Source organism: Pinus tabuliformis, chromosome 4_1 (genome assembly GCF_031772625.1).
Source record: "Pinus tabuliformis cultivar Carrire ecotype Pingquan chromosome 4_1, CPIR1, whole genome shotgun sequence".
Classification (NCBI taxonomy): domain Eukaryota; kingdom Viridiplantae; phylum Streptophyta; class Pinopsida; order Pinales; family Pinaceae; genus Pinus; species Pinus tabuliformis.
Genome location: NC_142303.1, coordinates 54,894,125 through 54,909,669, shown reverse-complemented (window position 1 = coordinate 54,909,669; position 15,545 = coordinate 54,894,125). Strand labels below are relative to the sequence as shown.

Sequence of the window (15,545 nt, the reverse complement as noted above, 5' to 3'; positions counted from 1 at the left end):
ACCCTATAATAGGGTACAAAAATTGGCCCTCTATGAAAAATATCAACCCTTGTAGTAAACTACAAATATCGACGTAAAGGAGGTGCAGACTCATACTGTGGAAGAACTATTTCAACCTTGAAGTTTAGTCTTTTTGTGAACAAACATAGAGCACTCTATGACCTCTATTTCCATCCTTTTTTTAGAGACATTTTGAATAAGAATGAAGTGATTCCTAAAGCAAACTCGCAGATGTCTTTGAGCTATCTTGAAGGCTTTTTTAGAAGTGTCTTGAAGTAATCGTTTTTGGATCTTTCCTTATTGAAGTAGACAGATCTTCGTGATGTTTGAAGAAAACACCATTGAGTGGACTTGAATACATCTTTTTGAAGAAGACTTTGGACCAAGGTCTCGAAGAATTATTTGAAGGATTTGGCGCAAACATTAGAGCATACTTAAAGGCATCCTTGAGAAGGTTTTTTGAAAGACATAATAAAGCAAATTTTGGATTAAATTATTGAGCAGACTTTGAATAGGTTTTGGATTATGCCTTGAGTAGACTTGAAGAAGATTTGGAGCAGGCTTGTTGGAGTAAACTCAGAGACAATTCTGGAGTATCCCTAAAGCATAATTTTGGAGCACATGTTGAAGCATCCTTGAGGTCATATTTGTAGAAAAATTAAAGAAAATTTGGGGACCTATTTTGAGAAGACTTGGAGAGTGTTCAAGCAGACTTTTTGGATATGAATTTGAAGAATCCTTGAAGAATTTTGAAGCATCTTTGGAGAAAAATTGAAGCAACTTGGATGACATCTTGTAGTAGAGTTTTGGTAAATTTATTGAAGTATATTTGAAATTTTTGTACAGGTTAGAGCCTAAGAGAATTGTTGTCCTCATATAGACCAGGTTGGTGCCTGTATTTTATTGGGAGGATTGGTGTCCTCATTCAAGTTAGTACCTTGAAGAATTGAAAAAAATATATTACAGGTTGGAGCCTTCCTTTGTAAAAGAGGATTTGAGTCTTGATTATTTTCATTAATACAATTATTTTTGTTCTAATTATTGTGTTTTGGCTTAACTTGTGAAATATTAATGGGCATAATATAACAATTAAAAGAAATACTAATTCACCCCCCTTAGTATTTCCAACAAATATCGAGCATTAGTGTGGTTTGCAAAGTCCGAGGGAATGGGATTACCTGGATTGTGAAGCTATGGACTGTGTGAGTCCAAGCTTGGAGAAGCTCAAGGAATTTTTTAAGGAGATGGGTGATTGGTACTTGTTAGAAGGAAGGTAAACCACAAGGTAGGAGGGTGCCTGTTGAGAGGGTTGATAAACCAACTATGATGTTTGTTCTTGGGCTGAGAAACCACTCTCGAAGTGCTTTCCATAGTTGATAAACCACCCAAAAAATGTGAACTTCATGTAGTGCTTGTGTAGCTAATAAACCACCTATGTCTGTAAAATTCCCATACTCCTAGAGAATAGCATGTATTTCTACTAAATTTATTGGAGGAAATCCCCTTGGATTGTGGATCTAGCTTGAGGATGAAAACTACAACTAATACAGTTTTGTCTATGGTTGGGTGGAAAAATCACAGTTCCACCTTAAGTTTCAAACATTACTTATTTTGATGTGTATTTAAATGAGAGTTGTGAATATGAAGACCTCTTCTTTATTGAATTATTGTCTATATTTGTGGTAATCTTGTATGGATGTAGTAAAGTGGTGCACGAAAATTAATAGGAAAGACTACCTTGATTGTTTTGCGGATTAAATTGGATTTCTGCCATGAGGTTGTAAGAAAGAAGTCTTGATTTTGTTGTGCAAGGTAATATTTTGCATATCGTCATGTAGGGATTTGTCATTATAATTGTTTATCATGCTTGGTTTGCATGTTGATTTGAAGTCTGCTAGTCTTGTTTGATAAAGTAAGGATATGTTTTTTGCACAGGGCCCAAATTTCGTAAAATTATCAGTAAAGCTACAAGCTTGGTCTAAATCATGTTCAGACATGTTAAATATCTATTTCCTTTAATAGTACAATGCTCTATATATTTACCACTCTTGGTGTGCGCTCTTAATAATAACTAAATATAAAGGTTGAGAAACTGGTTGTTTAAAGTCCTATGAGGGGATCCTCATTCTTATTGTTTTCATTGTGGATGAATGTTGTGTTCAAAATTTGGAATAAATCCCATATTCTTGATTGTACATGTGTAATATCATAATTTTTTATCTGTTAGGCCGGATAAGGGGCTCCACAATTTAATTTGGATTGTTGAAGGTTAGAGGAAACTTGGTGTCATCCCTGAGAGAGCAACAAAGAACTTAGAAAATATTATAAGTCTCATGCATTATGACTTGTAAGTGTTGTTTTTGGGCCAAACTAGAAAGATTCGAGAGTTCAGTCCCATTTCCAATGTAAACATAATGAATGGCCTGAATGGTTGAGGGCCCTGAATAGCCCAAATTTTGGCCTAGGCACAAACTCATTCAGGGTTCAGGGTTCAGCGGGGTTTTGAATGTAGATTATACTACGAGGCCCCGAGTGGCCCAAATAGCCTGAATGTGGGCCAAACTTGAACTTGTTCGAGGGTTCGAGGTCTAACGGGTTTCTAAGTGTGGATTATGCTATGAGGGCTTGAATGGCCTGAAGCCTAAATGTGGACCCAACCCTAGACTTGTTTAAGGGTTTGGGGGTTCAACAAGGATTTGCATATGAATTTACATTGCAGGACGAAGTCCAGAAAAATCCTTAAAACACAAAAATCAATACAAAACAAGGTAACATTGGACCAGTGAGGCCCAATTGAGGAGATGATGTGGCACACGAGAGACATTCCACATGGAAGTTGATGGAGACCCATATTGAGGGCCAAGTAGCCAAAATTTGAATGATACATGACACCCATCAAAGAAGGCCACATGGCTAATATGACGTTAATGGGTGTACCAAAGGATGGGGGGCAAACCCAAATATGGTGGGCGGACCTACCCATGGTTTTGTGCATGGTTTTTGCACATGGTCTTTTCCCATGGTATTTTGTAGATTCGGCGAAGGGAACTATGATTATGCTCTAATCCAAGGATAATGGATTGGGGTTTATGAATGCTTTGACACGTACATAATGTATGGTAACATTGAAAGGGATATAATGAAAAATCAATCTGGTTCTCTCAATTTGGGTTCTAGGATAAAATATATGTGTATATTTTATGTTCTCACCATTGTATATTTGTTCTGTCTTTTTAAGAATTCATTTGCAGGTAATTTATGTACAAGGTTAAAACCTACATTTGGTATCAAAGAAGTTTTGGCTTCAAAGGGACACCTTTTCTATTGAGGCGTTTTGCTTGGGACCGTGGTAGACCATGTTATAGTGGGAGATCTGGGAGATTAATTCTTCCCGTGAAAGGAGATGACAAATAGTGGAAAGATAAAGATCAAGAAATTCAATGGAATTTTTTTAGCTATGGAAACTCAAGATGGAGGATATTTTGATGGATAGAGATCAATGGATTGTTGTAGATCTAGGTACGACACCAATAGGAATGTCAGCAGAAGGATGGGAAAAGTTAGATCAGAAGGAAAAAAGCACAATACAATTATGTCTCTCAGATTCAATATTGTTGAATGTACCAGGGGAAGCTACGACAAAGGCTTTGTGGGTCAAGTTAGAGACTTTGTATCAATCTAACTCTCTGGTGAATAAATTGTTTCTATGTAAAAAATTGTATAACTTGAGGATGAAGGATGGAGACTTAGTGACAGAGCATCTAAATACCTTCAATACTGTGGTAAGTTAGTTTTTACCTATTTATATTAAAATTTCACACGAAGGTAAGTGCATCAGTTTGTTGTGTTCTCTACCAAACTGGTGGGATAGTCTGGTTGTTTCTATAGGCAGCAATAGAACTACCTTGAAGTTTGATGAAATAGTCTCATCCTTGTTGTTGAAGGAGATGAGATGAAAAAATATGGAGAGCCAAAATGGAGATGTCTTTTCTGTAAGAGGACGGTCCTAGAACAAAAACAAAAATAATTCCTCGATTGTGGATCTAAATCAAGAGGGATATCTAAATCTCCAGGAAAATATGTAAAGGTATTATGGAAATGTGAAAAAGAAAGGCACTACAAAAAGAATTGTAGCTCTAAAAATCCTAATAAAGGAAAGAAATCTGATTATGTTCCTTCTGCAGAAGAAAAATCCACCTTAGATGAAAGTGGGGATATGTACTTGTGCGGGCTTGCTCAAGGCACAGGGTCGATTTTGAGAATTTCCGCTATGCCTTGGGTGGGAGTGCCCTCCCTCAGCACAACGGGCCTGCCAGGAAGGTGCATGCCTGATGTGGTGTGGGCTCAGAATCATCCTTGTGCCTTGGGCAGGCGCGCCTGGCCATGGGCATGCCCACCTAGGGGGATGATTTCAAGAATCAACACCCTCTTCCCTTTCATCAACTGGTGCCCCATTTGAGTCAACATGCATGCCCTCCAGGGTGGTGATTCCAAGAATCGACCCCCTAGTGGGAATACATGATTCAGATGGGACACTAGTTGACGAAACAGAAGAATATGGAACATATTCATTTGCATTCAGTCATTCATCTAAATATGTGAATTTTAACGGTGTGCAAGAACATATGAGTTATTTTTAATAATTGTCTTAGACAATTTATATAAATGATGTTTGCATGATAACTTGAAATAAATATTTTAACTTACATGTGATCTTACATGAAGTTATGAGTCATTTTTATGTTTGTTAGATTATATGTTTTAATTATGATGAATTCATTTGTTTATAATATCCACAATGCAACAATAACTCAGAGAAATAATTTATGTTTCAGTCAATCTCCAAGTACTGATATTTTGATTAATTTAGTCATATAATTTGTTCATAATGTCATGGTTGAAATATGTTGAAAACTTAAATTTTTTTAATTCTATGGTTGAAAAATTGTCAAATTTTTTTATTATCTTTAATGCTATGGTTGAAACAATTAGATTTTTAGGGATTTTTAGTGTCATGATATTATATGTTTAACCACATGGATGCAAATTGTTAGAATTTTAATGTGTTCCAAATCCCATTATTTTATCTTTAAAACCATTGCTAAAAAATGTTATTCTACCATCAACATTTTTCGTTTTCAATGTGTTTTTTCATTTATTTTGCACAAAAAATTGGTTTTTACTATCATTTTTAAAAAATGTTGAAAATTAACCCTAAAAAAAATAAAACATCGTTTTGAAATACACATTTTTTGTTTTTGGGTTGTTTTTCATGTTTTTAGAGGTTTTTTTTTTTGTTAGAGTTCTCGTTTTGAGTTTACAGTTCTCGTTTCAAAGTTTACATTGTTGGCGGCAGTGAGACAGATGGAAGAAGCAATACTGGTGGTTTCTTTAGTTTGGAATATGTTATGATCTCATGGATGAGTTGAAAATAAGACTCCATTGCTTTGAGTAGTGCTGAAGCTTAATATGTTGCACCTTGTGAAGTTGGAAAAGAAGTAGTTTGGTTCAGGATGCTTCTTACAGATCTATTTGGAGGACGTATGGACCCCATCGTGATATTTTGTGACTACTAGAGTAGCATAAGGTTGACTAAGGATCTTGTGTTTCATGCTAGAACAAAGCACATTAATGATAAGTATCATTATATTAGATGTTTGGTACAAAATGGGGTTGTAAGGCTACAATATATCTTGACAGATGAACAGGTAGCCAATATCTTGACTAAATCTCTTCCCAATAAGAAGGTTGAATATTTGAGAGGCAAGCTTGGATTAGTTGATATCTCCTATTTTATTGAGAGGGAGAGTTGATGAGTTATTGTACCTTAGGCTAAACAAGCTTGTATGATGGTACTTAGGGTTGGTATCTTGGTAGGTAGACAAGATGATACCTAGATCCCTGTTAGGGTTGGTACTCTGGCCAGTAGCCTAGATGGTACTTAGACCCATGTTGGTGTCTTGGCTAGTAGTCTAGATGACGCATATATCCTTGTTGAGTTGGTGTCTTGGCAGGTATCCTAGATGACACCTGGATCCATATAATTACCTTGGCAGGTAGCATTGATGGTACTTAGATCCCTTAATGGGTTGATACCTTGGCAGTTAACCTAGATGGTATCAAGATCTCTAACATTGTATATATACTCTTCTTAGAACATTTCAACTTGAGGTCATCCTTATACTATTAGTAAAATTATGAATACCTCCCTAGTTAAGAGGGAGTGTTGAGAAATGCAACTATGCTTGGTCTTCATAATTGTTATTATATTCACATCATTATATATTTATTGTAAAAATAGAAAGAAAGAGAAAAGTATATTTTTTTAAGCATGGGTTTCATGCTCTATTTTATTTTGTCAATTAGGTCAAACATGTTATTCATGCTCTACGGATTATTGAGTCAATATAGTCCTTTTCATATGTGTAATACCCTTATGGGCACATTGTAACAAGAAAGAAATATTAAATTTGATTTTAAAGTGTCATTTTTGGACTCCCAACTCCAACTTAGTTGCCATGGCAGTGAAGTCGACCTAGAAGAGGCATATTCGATCACATAAGATGAGTATATATTGGAGGATAATTTGACCTAATCTGGCATCCAATCAAGGAAGTTTGATTTGAACCTATAACATAAGCAAAATCAAGTGTGAAGGAAAGGAGTCAAAGGAAGAATCTAAGCGAAGGAGAAACACATATCTTATCCATCTTAGCTCACACGTGCGAGAATTTAAGGGTTTCTGGTGCTACTATAGGTTCGAAATTTGTAGGCGTTGCAAACCTAATCTAGAGGGCTGAAATTTTGTTAAGTTGCAGAAGAAATACTCTTTGACTCTCGTTGACTAGGATAAACTTGGACTCCTTTGGAGGAGATACTATGAAGGGATGACTTAGTGCTTGTTGGAAGTTCTTGGTCTTGTTTTAGAGTCTTGCATGTCTCATTTTACTTGGTTCTATATAGAGAAGAGTTTGATTGGGTTCTCCCCTAGGAGAGGGGTTTCTCCCTGGCTATGTTGGACACAGATTATCATTGATGTCAATATGGCAATATTCGAGGAGCAGATAGAGACGAGAGGAGCAGACAGAGCCAAAGAAGAGGAGCGAAGAGCAGAGTTGACGATGGGAACGAGAGATCAAGTCTATGGGAGTGTTAGCATTCTGGTGGTGAGACCCTCAGACAGCGAAGGAGGAGGAGGGAACGATTACGAGCCTGGAGAGATCAGGCGCGAGGAGCCACGCCACACCAACAGTGATGGCTGTGCATACGATCGTGCTATTGCTGGTGACAGATTACCTCCGTCCTTAGGATACGACATGAAAGGATACAAAACTTCAGATACAACACGACGGGCAGATCCAACGGTCACGGGTGATAAAGATGCACGCAGGTTAATGAGAGTGAATGTGAGCCGTCGGATCAAAGAGTAGCAGATCCAATGGTCATCGCACGCGAAAGACACGTGGACGATAATGCGTGGGAGATGTACAGGTAGGCGGTAAGTGGTATTCCCCGCACCGTCCACCGGGGTTTGGTGGTATACGTACAAGGGCCAACGATCTAATCAAAATACGACGTGTGGCAGATGAAAACCGCCACCCCCCGCAGGTTAACGTGTATGTAGGTTTGGGCAAGGAAAGGTGCGACTGTCGTCTGATCGTGGTGGGGTTTGATCAGACGGTGAGGAGATGCACGAGGTTTAATGTGCAAGCAAAAGGCCGTAGCGACGCGGGAACCGTTGGATGAGGGTGATCAACGGTTGTGATTGCGAATGCGGCAGAGGCTAATATGGGTGCGATTACGTGGGTCTTTGGAATAAAATAGTGGAGGCGGAGAAGTAACGTAGAGGTATTAAGAGGGGAAAATTTCCTGAAGAGAAAAGCACAAGAACGATTGTCGTCGAAGAAATCATTGAGCGAGTTGGAAACATGGATCTAAATGATGTTCACAAGAAAAACAGGATTCAAGTCTCCAATACCAAGAAGCCGTTTTTCTTCTATGTCAACCTCGCCAAGAGGTATATGCAGCAGCATGAAGAAGTGGAGCAATCTTCTTTAGGAATGGCCATTGCCACAGTGGTTATTGTTGCTGAGATATTGAAGAAAAATGGTCTAGCTGGAGAAAAGAAAATCTCAACATATACCATTGATATGAGAGATGAATCAAGAGGTCATCCCATCCAGAAAGCAATGGTTGAAATAATACTGGGAAAATCAGAGCAGTTCAATGATTTGATGGCTGCTACTGCTGAAGAGAGGGAAGCTGAAAGATCAAGTGAGTCAGAGGAAACGATAGCGACTGAGGAGGAAGCCTAAGAGATGGTGTAAGCAGAAACAAATGGACAAAGGCATGGGAATGTATAAAACAGTGGAAACAGAGAACTGTTGGTTCGGTTATGGTGGTGAAGAACCCGAGGGTGAGATAGTAGAAGCAGCAGAGGCAAAAGAGGCAGAAAAAGTAGCAGAGGCTGTAGAGGTAGCAGAAGAAGCAAAGGCAAGAGAGCAGAAGTGATACAACCTCAGCTGAATAGAGTGCAGCAGCATACCTGTTTATACCAAGCTTGGGTTGGAGCCCAAGAGGTTGGAGCCTCAAAACTAAACAGGACTGAAGTCATTGGGGTAGGTGCTCCTAAGTGCAGAACCACTGCAAAACAGAGTTGGTGCTCTGGAGGTTGGAGCCTCACTAAAGTCCAAGTTGGAGCTTGGAAGCTATTCACAATCAGATTTATACTTATATTGTATTTATTTCTTTGCACTGTCTTGAGTTTTAATAAAAGCATTAAATTCATCTGTTGATTTCTGTGTTTTGTGTATACATATACATATCTATATAGGTTGTTGGCAATCCCTAGAAAAATTAAAAAAAATAAAATAGTAAGAAATAATAATTCACCCCCCCCAGTATTTCCAACAATTGGTATCAAAGCAGGGTTCTTCATACTAGCCTAACAGCTTGAAGAAGGATCCGTAACCATGATGAGAAACCACGAAGCATCATGAAGACTTTGTTCGATGGCACTAACTTTGGTTTCTAGAAGAAAAGAATGAATTACTACTTAATTTCCCTTGGATCTGAAGTTTGGCATTTTGTTCAAAATGAATACAAAACTACTTCCACTCTTCCAACAGACCAAGACGAGAGGAAAGCCTACATTGCAAATGCAAAGGCCATAAAATCCATCACTAGTGGAATCACTGATTCCGAGTTTACAAAAATCATGCACTGTACCTCGGCGAAAGAAATGTGGGAGAAGCTAGTTGGATTATACGATGGAGACTCAAAAGTCAAAAAGGCAAAGCTTCAAACTCACAGAAGACAATTTGAAAGTTTGAGAATGGAAGATGAAGAAGATATTGCAGCATACCTCCTCTGAGTAGCTGAAGTGGTAAATTCCCTGAAAGGATTGGACGAAAAAGTTGAAGAAAGCACCATTGTTCAAAAGGTATTAAGGTCTCTTCTAGATAGGTTTGACTCCAAAATAAGCGCTATAGAAGAAGCAAAGGATCTAGATACCCTCAAAATGGATGAACTCCATGGAATTATCACTTCCTATGAAAAGGGGAAAGGTGGCCCAAGCTCCAAAGATACAACATTCAAGGCCTGAAGGTCAAATAAGGGGAAAGAAAGGAATGATTGTAGTGATGAGTCAGATGTGGAATCTGAATTGGTTCAATTTTTACGAAAGCTGAAGGAAGGATCTAAGCTTAAAGGAAAGTATCCTCTTATCTGTTTTAAATGTGGTAAAATAGGCCATTATGCAGCAAAATGTCCTCATAAACATGACAGTGATGATGAAGGAAATTATAAAAGAATGGCACATAAAAAGAAAGGGTTCAATAAGAAAAACTTCTTCTCCAAGCAAGATGAGTATGATGAGGATGAGTTTATGGTCATCAAAAGGAAATCAGATGAGGAAAGCGATCATGATGAAAGCCAAGAAGCATTATTCATGGCACTCATAGATGATGATGCCTCAGGGCTGGAAGGAAATGTAGATGAACTGTTAATAAGTGCCATTGAAGAAAATGAGAAACTACGGAACAAAATCATTTCTCTCAAAGTGGAAAACAAGGAAATAAGAAGGAGAGAAGACCTCTTGGAAGCAAAGCTTAAAGAAAAGGAAGAGACTTGTGAAGAACGCGAGACCGAAATAGTGTCTCTGAGAAAGGAGTTGGAGAAAATTAAAAAGTGTTGTAAAAGCTCTCAAATACTTGAGACTATTCTGAAAAATCAAAAACCTCAACATGACAAGTCTGGAATAGGTTTCAAAGGAGAATCCTCAAGCACTAAGAACAATGCGAAAAGCTATGTCGATGCACTTTCCTGCAATCCAAAAGATGAAAAGTGCACCCCAGATCCCAAGAATGAAGAGAGAATTACTCCAAAGAAGAATGTGGAGTCGAATCATGGACACTACAACAAATACAAACCTGTACTCCACCAAGGGCCCATCGCAAATCCAAAGAACGAGGGAGGAGTAATTCCTAGGAAGGAAATCGACTCAAACCGTGGTTGCTTCAACAAGTACAAAACCATCTTTCTTGGACACTGCTTTCACTGTAAAAACTTCGGTCATCAAGCCAGGCATTGTATGGCTCGCAGAAGTGAAAAGACAAAGCTAGAGGATAGAATAATCAACTCATATGCCCCCAAAAGGCAGGGACAAATCAAAACCTTTAATTCATTTGATCACTTGACCAAATTTGATCTGATTTGCTCTTTCTGCTACAATAATGGACACTATCAACAAGACTATCCACTCAAAGGAAGAAAGACAAGTAGCAAGAACTCCAGCATGGACAAATGCGCCTGGCTATATATGCTCAAAATAATGGAAACCAGTGGTTTATAGATAGTGGGTGCTCCAGACACATGACAGGAGACAGAAGGAAGTTTGTCTCACTAAGAAAAAATGAAGGGAATGTGTCCTTTGGAAGCGGATCTGGCAGAATTGTAGGAAAAGGAACAGTTACTCTGATCAATGGAAAAGGAAAAGCTCAAGATGCTCTACTGGTTGATGGACTCAAACACAACCTCTTGAGTGTCAGCCAAATCTGTGATCAAGGACATAAGGTTTTTTTTAGCACCAAAGACTGTGAAATAAGGAACTCTGTCTCAAGGAAACTTGTGGCAAAAGGGGTGAGGACACCAGACAACATTTACATTCTGAACAAGATTCAAGAAAATAAATTCTACCTGAGTCAGAAAAATGAGAGTTGGCTGTGGCACAAGCGACTTGGACATACAAGCTTCGAAAATCTGATCAATATCAGCAAGATCAAAGCTGTACGAGACATCCCAAGGCTGTTCAAACCAAATCAAGCAGTATGTGGTCCATGTCAACATGGAAAGCAGACCAGAATCAGCCACAAGACAAAGGAACACTCTACATCGAAGCCCTTAGAGATCATCCATGCTGATGTATGTGGGCCAACTAGAAATCAAGCACTCCAAGGAGAAAGGTACTTTGTGTTATTTGTTGATGATTATACTAGAATGATGTGGATATATTTCATAAAGTATAAATCTGAAACTTTTGAGTGTTTCAAGAATCTAAAAGCCCTTGTAGAAAATGAAAAAGATTCAAAAATTAAGTGCCTGAGAACAGACAAAGGGGGAGAATTCACATCAAATGAGTTTAGTGAGTTCTGTAATATTCATGGAATTAAAAGGGAATTCTCGGTTGCCAGAACACCTCAGCAAAATGGGGTAGTTGAAAGAAGAAACCAAACAGTCCAAGAAATGGCAAGAACTATGCTATTAGCAGCAGACTTACAGCCTAAATTCTGGAGAGAAGCAGGTGGGACAATTGTCTACACACTGAATCGAACTCAATTAAGACCAAATTGTGATAAAACTCCTTATGAGCTATGGAAAGGAATACCTGCTTCGGTGAAGTACTTCAAGATCTTTGGAAGCAAGTGCTTCATAAAAATAAATGATGGTTCACCAGGAAAGTTTGATTCTCAGGTTGATGAAGGGATATTTCTTGGATAATCTACACAGATGAAGGCTTACAAGTGCTACAATTATCGACTGAAGAAAGTAGTGGAAAGAATTGATGTAAAGGTTGATGAAGATCTTCCAGTAAAGGAAATTGAAGAACATGAAGATGACTCTCTCATTGAAGAAAAGAACCTAAAGAAGAAGAAATAGATGAGGAAGAAGAAGAAGAAGAAGAGGAAAGAGAACCACCTAATACTCTTTCTAAGACGAAGTATGTCCAAAGACACCATCCAGAAGAGCAGATCATTGGTGATAAAGATGAAGGTGTGCAGACCCGAAGAATGATAACAATTACACCCAAGAGAAAAGTCATTGCCCTCCTATCTATGACAGAACTAGAAACATTTGCAGAAGCAAGTAAGGATCCTCATTGGACAAAAGCCATGGAAGAAGAAATGACCCAAATTGAGAAGAAAAAGACATGGGAGCTGGTACCTCGTCCAAAGGACAAAAACATAATAGGAACCAAATGGGTGTTCAAAAATAAAATGAATGAGGAAGGACAGGTTATCAGAAACAAGGCAAGACTTGTCTGCAAAGGCTATTCACAAATTGAAGGAATTGACTTTGAAGAGACATTTGCACCAGTGGCCCGTATGGAAGCTATTAGGATGTTCTTGGCATTTTCTTGCTCAAAAGGATTCAAAATCTATCAAATGGATGTGAAATCAACATTTCTAAATGGGGAACTCAAGGAGGAAGTCTACATGGAGCAGCCAGAAGGTTTTGATCTAACAACAGGAAATGACTTAGTTTGTAAGTTGAAAAAGGCTTTATATGGGTTGAAACAAGCTCCTAGAGCTTGGTATGCAAGACTGGATCACTATCTACAACAACAAGGCTTCAAAAAGGGAGTGGCTGGAAGCAATCTATACATAAAGATAGATCAAGGTAAGTTACTAGTTGCTCTTGTTTATGTCGATGATCTGATTTTTGCTAGTAATAATGATGAAATGAGCCATGAATTCTCTCAAAACATGTCAAAAGAGTTTGAGATGTCAATGATAGGAGAGCTGTCCCACTTCCTTGGACTTCAAATATCTCAAACTAGAGCAGGATTGTGTATATCTCAAACCAAATATCTAAAATACATGCTCAAAAAATATGGAATGGAGGATTGTGCACCCATGAGCACACCTATGACCACAAACTGCAAACTAAGCAAAGATGATGACTCCCCTTTAGTATATGCAACTCATTATAGGTCAATGATTGGAGCACTTCTATACTTAACAGCTACATGACCAGACATAATGCAAGCAGTAGGAATGGTGGGAAGATTTCAATCTGTTCCCAAACAATCCCATTTATTAGTTGTAAAAATAATTCTCAGATATTTGAAGGGAACTTCTGATTTCGGTCTTTGGTACCCAAAGGGCTCAACACTGACTATAACTGCATACACCGATGCTGATTGGGCTGGAAGTATAGATGATCGGAAAAGCACTAGTGGAAATGCATTCTTCCTAGGAGACTGTTTGGTATCCTGGCTCAGCAAAAAACAGTCATCCATATCATTATCCACAGCCGAAGATGAGTATATTGCTGCAACAGACTGTTGTTCTCAAATACTATGGATGAAGGAAGCTCTAAAACATCTCGACATATGTACAGATCAACCAATTTCCGTCTATTGTGACAAAACAAGTGCTATCAGTCTCAGCAAAAATCCTGTGATGCACTCAAGAACCAAACACATACCAATCAAGTATCATTTCCTCCGTGCAAGTAGCTGAACAAAACATCGTCCTGGAATATATCAGTACTAAGGAGTAGATAGCTGATATTTTCACAAAACCTCTTCCTCGAGAAGCATTCGAACATTTGCGTCAAAAGATGGGGGTTATTTCTTTATCATCACTCAAGCTCATTCATAAAGATGTAGCAGGACAGGGGGAGTAGTTTGACAGGGGGAGTCCATATGCATCCCTTTGCCATTGATGTTAAAGGGGGAGAAAGCAAAAGAATATTGCCATCAATAACAAAGGGGGTGATTGTTGGACACAAATTGTCATTGATGTCAATATGGCAATATTCGAGGAGCAGATAGAGATGAGAGGAGCAGACAGAGCTGAAGAAGAGGAGCAAAGAGTAGAGGTGATGATGGGAATGAGAGATCAAGTCTACAGGAGTGTTAGCAGTCTAGTGGTGAGACCCTCAGACAGCGAAGGAGGAGGAGGGAACGATTATGAGCCCGGAGAGAACAGGCGCGAGGAGCCACGCCGCGCCAACAGTGATGGCTGTGCATATGATCGTGCTGCTGCTGGTGATAGATTACCTCCGTCCTCAGGATACGACATGAAAGGATACAAAACTTCAGATACAGCACGACGGGCAGATCCAACAGTCACGGGTGATAAAGATGCACGCAGGTTAACGAGAGTGAATGTGAGCCATCAGATCAAAGAGCAGTAGATCCAATGGTTGTCACACGCGAAAGATGTGCGGACGACAATGCGCGGGAGACGTACATGTAGGTGGTAAGCGGTATTCCCCGCACCGCCCACCGGGGTTCGATGGTATACGTACAAGGGCCAGCGATCCAATCAAAATATGATGTGTGGCAGATGAAAACCGCCGCCCCCGTAGGTTAACGCGTATGTAGGTTTTGGCGAGGAAAGGTGCGACTGCTGTCTGATCGCGGCGGGGTTTGATCGGACGGTGAGGAGATGCACGAGGTTTAATGTGCAAGCAAAAGGCCATAGCGACGTGGGAACCGTTGGATGAGGGTGATCAACGGCTGCGATTACGAATGCGGCAGAGGCTAATATGGGCGCGATTACGTGGGTCTTTGGAATAAAACAATGGAGGTGGAGAAGTAATGCAGAGGTATTAAGAGGGGAAAATTTCCTGAAGAGAAAAGCACAGGAACAATGGCCGTGGAAGAAATCACTGAGCGAGTTGGAAACATGGATCTGAATGTTGTTCACAAGAAAAACAGGATTCAAGTCTCCAATACCAAGAAGCCGCTCTTCTTCTATGTCAACCTCACCAAGAGGTATATGCAGCAGCATGAAGAAGTGGAGCTATCTACTTTAGGAATGGCCATTGCCACAGTGGTTACTGTTGCTAAGATATTGAAGAATAATGGTCTAGTTGTAGAAAGAAAATCTCAACATCTACCATTGATATGAGAGATGAATCAAGAGGCCGTCCCTTCCAGAAAGCAAAGGTTGAAATAATACTGGGAAAATCAGAGCAGTTCAATGATTTGATGGTTGTTGTTGCTGAAGAGAGGGAAGCTGAAAGATCAAGCGAGTCAGAGGAAACGACAGTGACTGAGGAGGAAGCCTAAGAGACGGTGTAAGCGGAAACGAATGGACAAAGGCATGGGAATGTATAAAACAGTAGAAATAGAGAATTGTTGGTGCGGTTATGGTGGTGAAGAACCCAAGGGTGAGATAGTAGAAGCAGTAGAGGCAAAAGAGGCAGAAAAAGCAGCGGAGGCTGTAGAGGCAGCAGAAGCAGTAGAAGCAGGAGAGCAGGAGTGAGACAACCTCAGCTGAATAGAGTGCAGTAGCATACCTATTTATACCAAG

The 15,545-nt window shown here is 39.3% G+C and overlaps 1 pseudogene; it reads left to right on the top strand.

Annotated features, from left to right (window-relative positions):
• Positions 1-14,879: 14,879 nt before the first annotated feature.
• Positions 14,880-15,301, top strand: LOC149174122 (uncharacterized protein At2g34160 pseudogene; annotated as a pseudogene).
• Positions 15,302-15,545: the final 244 nt, after the last annotated feature.